We start from the raw sequence: 7084 nt of genomic DNA, 5'->3' as shown, positions 1-7084 counted from the left end.
GCCAGTCGGCCCCAAAGCCCTCCTCCCCCTCCCTTCGCGCTCGAGCTCGCGGGGCTGACGGCGCCAAGCGTCGGCCCGCAGTGGGGCGGGGGTAAGCGCGGCCTACGTCACTGGCGCCACCGCCGGACCTCGCTGCTGATTGGGTGCTCCGAGGGAACCGCCCCCACGGCCCCCGCCCCCGGGCCTGGGCGCGCGCCGTGGGAGACTGGAGCCTTAGTGCCGAGCGTGGCTGGGTGTGCTGGGAGCGGGGCGGTGCGGGCACCTGCGCTGGGAGGACAGGCCTGACCCTTCCAGGGACTGCTGAAGTCGGTGAAGTGGATGCTGTGACCGTTCAGATCTTTGTCTACGAATGAAATACTTTTGGTAAAGGTGTTTACGTATAACTTTTTGTAAAAAGTGTACATCCCTCGACATTGAGATGTATGAATTTGCAGGTTTTTATTCTTAGTGACTCAAGTGACCTGGTAACCCAGATAGGTCACTTACTTGCAGAATATTGTTAAAACCACTAAAACATAAGTAGAACCGCCTTATCATTCTACTAGTCCTTCCCACAGCAAGAACTTGGGCCTCCTGTGCTTCCAAGATCTGAAATCACCTATTGACTCGAGCTTGGCAGGTGTCCTAATCTTCAATGTTATCGCCAGTTTTAGCGCTCTCTCTTTTTTTTAATGGCAGTATTCTTTTTATCTAAATTTTGGTCTCTTATTTTTTTCCCTAAGATTTAAACTAAATCTCTTTCCCCATAGTTTGCTGTCTTTCTTCATGTCCAGCGTTAGCCAGAGGAGCGTGTAAACTCTAGTTACAAGTATTCAGATTCGAAACTTGAAAACTTAACTTTAAAAGTTAAGTTTTGGCGATAACGTAAATTTGCACTAACCAACAACTTCATTTTTTTTCAGTCCTTCTGCCATCTGATATGAAAATTTAGAAAGGGAAGTGAAGAAATACATGTTGTAGCTAAATTTTCAAGTATTACTTGGCAAAGCACTGAAGAATTGAATCACATGTAAAAATGGACCACTTTTAAAATAATTACACACATATTTACTTATTTATATTGTTCTTTTGATGTCACAACACAGTGAAGGAAAATTTTTGCAGCATTGATAGGAATTGAGCCAAAACTCATGATGTAGAGTTTATCTTCTTCCTAGAATTTAGTCTAAATTAGATTTGTTAATTTAAGATTATAGAATATCAGGCATAAAAGAAGCTTCAACATTTTTCTAATTAATTTTATTTTACAGGTAGGAAAATATTATGTAAATTACATGACTTAACAGAGATGACACCATTTCAGAGCCCCATTTTTTAATTCCCAGTCTTTAATTCTTTCTAGCAACCACAGGAGCTTTCTTAACTCCCTAACTTTAAGGTTCTGGATGGGGAAGTGCAGGTTACCTACTGATTTCCTAAATGAACCTGGTATTATATGATTAGAATTGTTAGGGAATGTGACCACATTCAGTGAAGGGTTCACAGCAAACTCTTTGAGCCCTTAAAACTCTCATATCAAGAACCTTTCATTAGTTTACATAGAATCAATTGGGGTTCTTGTGATTACCTTTGTTATTTAAAACGTAGTAGCGTACATATTCAGAGCCTGGACAGTGCTTGACACATAGCGTGCCATAAATATTTATTGAATGAATTGTTGAATGATCTTTATAAAAAGCCAGCATTTTTCTTGTTCTACAAAGACATTTTTATTTATTTATTTTTTAAATGGGATCCAAGTGTTAATGTCAGCAAATGAGAAAAAAGACACAGCATTGAAGCCTCAAGTAAATGTGCTAATCCAACACCTTTTTCCCTGCTTTTCTGTGCTAATCCAACACCTTTTCCACTGCTTTTCAGTTCAATCTAGTTTATTAAACATTTACTTGGCATCTACTCTCTGTAATGTCCTATGCAAGTATTATCTATAAGATTTGAAGATTAATAAGGTCTCTACTCTTTAGGCTATTTCTTGCATTTAACTGGTGTTTGTCTTGATAAAGTTAATGATACCCACTGGGTTGGAAGCCTATATCCTTAAGAGAATTGAACATTTTCCCAACAGCCAGAGTTATGAAACCCAAACTAAATTAATACAAATGAAAGTTGTGGCATTTCTTTCCTACAGATTTTTTATTTTGAATTTATAACCAGTTCAAGAATTGTTTAGTCAGATTCCTGCCAGAAATAAGGGAACACCCCAAATGAATCCTATTCTTTCAACTTTGTGCCCTTGAATAAAACAGTTTACCAACAAAATTCATAAACCAGAATTCCTTGTTTATTTCTTACACGTAAGTGAGGGAACACCCATAAATCTTAGCCATTCTAAAAATTGTTTGGAGATAGCCTGGAAGAAAGATTTCAAAATCAATTATGAAATATTACTCTTTTTTTTTTTTTTTTTCAGTTGGAGTCCCACTCTGTCACTCAGACGAGTGCAGTGGCTGCTCCCGGCCACCACAGCCTCGACCCACCAGGCTCCGGCGACCCTTCCACCTCAGCCTTCCAAGTAGCTTGAACTACAGGCGCACGCTACCACGCCCGGCTAATTTTTTTCATTTATTGTAGAGATAAGGTCTCGCCAAGTTGCCCAGGTGGGTCTTGAACCCTCGGGCTCACGCAGTTCACTCACCTCAGCCTCCCAAAGTGCGGGATTACAGGCTGAGCCTACGAGCCTGGTCCAAAATATTACTCTTTTGAGAAAAACATTAACTATCAAGAACTGTTTTTCTCCACCTTTGTTGCTGTATAGTACTATACTGATCATCTTCCATTTCTTGCTATATTTCTTCCTTTCTTACTACATTGTGGAATTACATTTTATAGGCAACCTAATCTCTCATCTTATTACACATTTCAGCAGTTCCATACCCTGAGCAATTTCAGTGGATTCATTATCTGGAAAATATAGTTTGAACAAAGGCTCTATCAGCCACTTAGTAGCTATAAAATGGGAATAATAATAGTATCTTCACATTTTGATATTCTTTTCATAATCTTAATAATCTATACAGAGCTCCTTCCTCATGGCAGGCATTGTACCAAGTATTATATAGTGTCTCATTTAATTTTTACAAGGATGAATGGAAACTTCACAGCATCATTATGCTGATTTTTTTTCTCAGCCTTGTGGAGGTTTTTCATAGACTGATTTTTTTTTTCAAATGTCACACACACCCACAATTCTGTCCAAATCTTGTTTGCACGCGCGCGCGCGCGCACACACACACACACACACACACACACACACACACACTCTCTCACACTCAGAAATGGGAAGATCTATTGGTTGTTTTTTAAAGAAGAAAATATTCAGTTGGGCAAAATGACAGAATGTGACCAAAAAATAATGTATATTATTCTAAAATATGTGCTGCACTAAATTGTGCATGTTGATATGTTTCTCAGGACACCTGTTAGAGTCAAGAGACACTTCCATTGTAGTAATCAGAGAAACAAGGTAAATAATATTTTCCTTCTCTGAAAACGCTAATGCTAAAAAAAAGATATTCTAAGATAACATTGTAGAAATTCACATTATTTTTGCCATTAGTTTACGTATCAAAAGTAGAATCATTCCAAATTGCCCACCTAGGAGTTTAAACAGCTGAGATTTCTGGGCCCAGGAAATACAAAAGTGTGTCCTGTTTTGTCTCCGCAGTAAGATATGACATACCTGGGGTGCCAAGCTTCCCTATGGACTGCTGAGGGATGCAGCCCTAGTCAGAAAAGGGAGAGGGAATTCTCCATGTTGGTAGTGAGGTACAAGCTGTAGGCATCCACAACCATGGAGAATCAGGGGCATGTTTGAGACAGGACAGAGAACTGCCAGTTCCATTTTCTACTTTATGCTTCTTCCCTTCCTTACCTGTGTTTTCTTCCATCTTCTGCCAATTAACCACCCCCCAACATTGCTCCTTGCATATTACCACAAGTCTTAAAAAGAGGGAAAACATAATGACATTTGAACTAAAAATGTATATTCTAAAATCTCAATGTGAGGATAAGAAGCAAATAATTATGCTAAAAATCATACAGAAACACACACACAGTCCTGCATTTGGAAACATATGAGATTAGTTTCCTTCCTAAAAAAAAAAAAATCTCCAAAACTTACACTGCATCCAACCTGCTTATTACAGGTAGCAAGCTAAACAAAAACCATAAAATAACAAGTTCATTAAACACAACCTGAAGATTCATGTTATATAACAAACTAGATTGGGTTCTTGAATTACTTAATTACTGAGCTAAGCATAAGAAAACATTGTATGCCAAGAACAAAATGGTGAAAATAACATTTCACTGATTTTAAATGAGGTTACACATTTTTGAATGCATATAGGAACATTTGGATTATGTTTTCTAAGAACTTACTTCTTACGACCTTTGCCCGATTTTCTTTTGAGTAATTTATCTTTTAAAAAATTATATATAGGAGCTTATATATATTTAACAGATTAACATTTGTGATATGTGAATATCTTTTCCAGTTTGTCAGATGCCTTTTAACTTTTAACAAAATTTTTCTTGTAGTGCAGAAATTTTTCATATTTATATTGTCAATCTATCTTCTATGGTATCTGAATCTTCTATAATGCCTTTTAAATGTCTTCCCTTCTCTCAGATTTAATTTTTTAACAGCCTCATATGTTTTTTCTAGAGATTTTTTGAAGTTTTGTTTTGTTTTTATGTTTATGCCTTTGACTCACCTCCAATGTTTTTAATGTAAAGAATTTGACAGAGAGCCTGAATTTTTCCTAGGTGGTCACCCGGTTGTCCCAAAACATTTATTGAATAATCCATCACTTTCTCACTGACCTAAAATACTTGCTATAACATGCACAAAATTCCTATGTATATATTTGGGTTTATTTCTGGGCTACCCTTTCTGTTACATCTATCTGTCTAGTCATGTGTTAGCACCACAGTATTCCTTTTTTCTTTAACTATATAATATGCTTTAGAGTCTGCTAAAATAGTTCCTTTTTTACTCTTCATTTCTAAATTGTTTCTTGATTAATCTTGAATGTATATTATTCCAGAGGAACCTTAAAATCAGTTTCCTAATTCTAAAAATATTACTGGTTATATTTTAACTGGGATTATATTAAATTTATATATAAATTTAGGATAAATTCAGAACAGTGAATCTGCTGTTACTATATCTATTAAGAATTATGATTTTGAAAGATTATTATATATGTCTTTAGGCTCTATGGAGGTGATTATGTGATCTGGCCTTTGGTTCTATATATACAGTGAATTATATTCATATATTTCTCAATATTCTTTCTTTTAGTTTTTTCAAATTAAAGCCATTTGATCATAATCTCTTATTCTTTTAATATACTACTTAATCCCATATCTTAATCATTTATTAGAATTTTGTCATCAATATTGTAAGTGAGATTGATCTGGAGTTCTCTCTTTAGAGCCTAGTTTCTTTTTTTCCCTCAACTAATGTGTGTTGCCTTTATAAAAAAAAATAAATAAGAAGCTTGCTTTATTTGGTTTTACCTTTTCTTTAAATTTTTGCTTTGAGAAAGGTAGCTGTTTGCCAACACTTTCTATTTAGTATTTTCTTTTTTCCTCATAGCAATTCATTCACTTAGATTTTTTTTCTCTTCTTAGGTCCTTTTTATAATGTTTTCATTTTGACCTGTTTTTACTTATCTGATAGATTTTTAAATTATTTTATTATTAATCAATGCCTTTTGCAATTCTTTTAACTTCTCCAGCACATAGCTTATTTTGTGAATTTATATTTTCTCTCATTTTATTTTAAGTATATTTGCTAATCATTTTGTAGTTTTCTTAATTAGGTCTCAGACTTATTTATTAGCTGTTAAATTTTCAGTATACTAATTTATTTTTTTCTTTTATCATTATTAACTTCTGCTTTTCTTTGTATTGTTTTGTTTGTATTTTCTATATATTTTATGTTAGCTGCTTGATTCTCTTATTTTTATTATTTCTTGTTCTTTAACATAGATATTTAAGATTGAATTTACAATGAGCACCACTTTTAGTTGTCTCCTATATAGCTTTTGATCTGTAGTGCTCTATTAACATTTCATATTGTTATCTTCTAGAAATTCTGCCATTTTAGTTTTGATTTTTACTTTGAAGTTATGTAAAAGAGTTTCTTTTTAAATGTTTACCTTTTGGGAGAAAGGATTCTGTATTTGTCAGCAATTGATAGTTTAATTGCAATTTATTTAAAGTTTTCTTATACTATTTCTACTTTTTGAAATTGATTGATGTTTTCTTTGTGGCCCAGCATAAGGTCAATTTTGGTATGTGGGTACATTTTTAAAAAGGTGCATTCTCTGTTTTTAGGGAATAGTATTGGGATACATGAATAAGATCTACCATATTTATTATGTTACTAAAATTTTTCTATAATTTGCCCTATTTTGTTCACTAGATCTGTTGTCATAGGCTGTCAGTTAAGTTCAATAGCTCATGCTGCAAATCAAAGAAGCTCAAAGTCTCATTGACTTAAAGAGAAAATCTTAACTCTTGCTGGTGCCGCATGAGAACTTTAGATCAGTTGCCATTCAGGTGGTGTCTGCTTGAATTGACTCAATCCATGTACTCAGGTCTTCTCATTTCAGATCCAGGGCTGAAGAGGTAGCCACTCTCTGAGTACGTGCCATTCTCGTGGCATAGGGCAGAAACCGGACCACAATGGGGCACTTGCCTTCCCAGTAAAATTTAAAGGGACTCTAAAACATTCAGTTATCAAGATAAATCATCTTTGGATGCAATATTTTTAAAAATCAAAATTAATGCAAAATTTAATGATGAAAAAAGCCAGCATTTTAAATAAAAACATTTTATGTTGCCCTTGCATGACTTTGCCACACCCACCTTACCCATTATTTCAGCTCTGACAGGAACCAGAGAGGCAGGATCAACCACACAGGTGCGTTTAAGGCTCATGCTCATCACTCATAAGTGGACCCTGAACAATTATTATAATACTGTAAGAAAGGGATTGACAGTAGTGGGAAACTTACAGGGGAGGAGGGGGCACACTTTATCAATAAGGGTACCTGATCTCAAACCAGGTGAA

This window comes from Carlito syrichta, unplaced genomic scaffold (genome assembly GCF_000164805.1).
Source record: "Carlito syrichta isolate Samal-C Ts95f unplaced genomic scaffold, Tarsius_syrichta-2.0.1 Scaffold301620, whole genome shotgun sequence".
Taxonomy (NCBI): Eukaryota; Metazoa; Chordata; class Mammalia; order Primates; family Tarsiidae; genus Carlito; species Carlito syrichta.
This window is presented reverse-complemented; position numbering follows the sequence as displayed.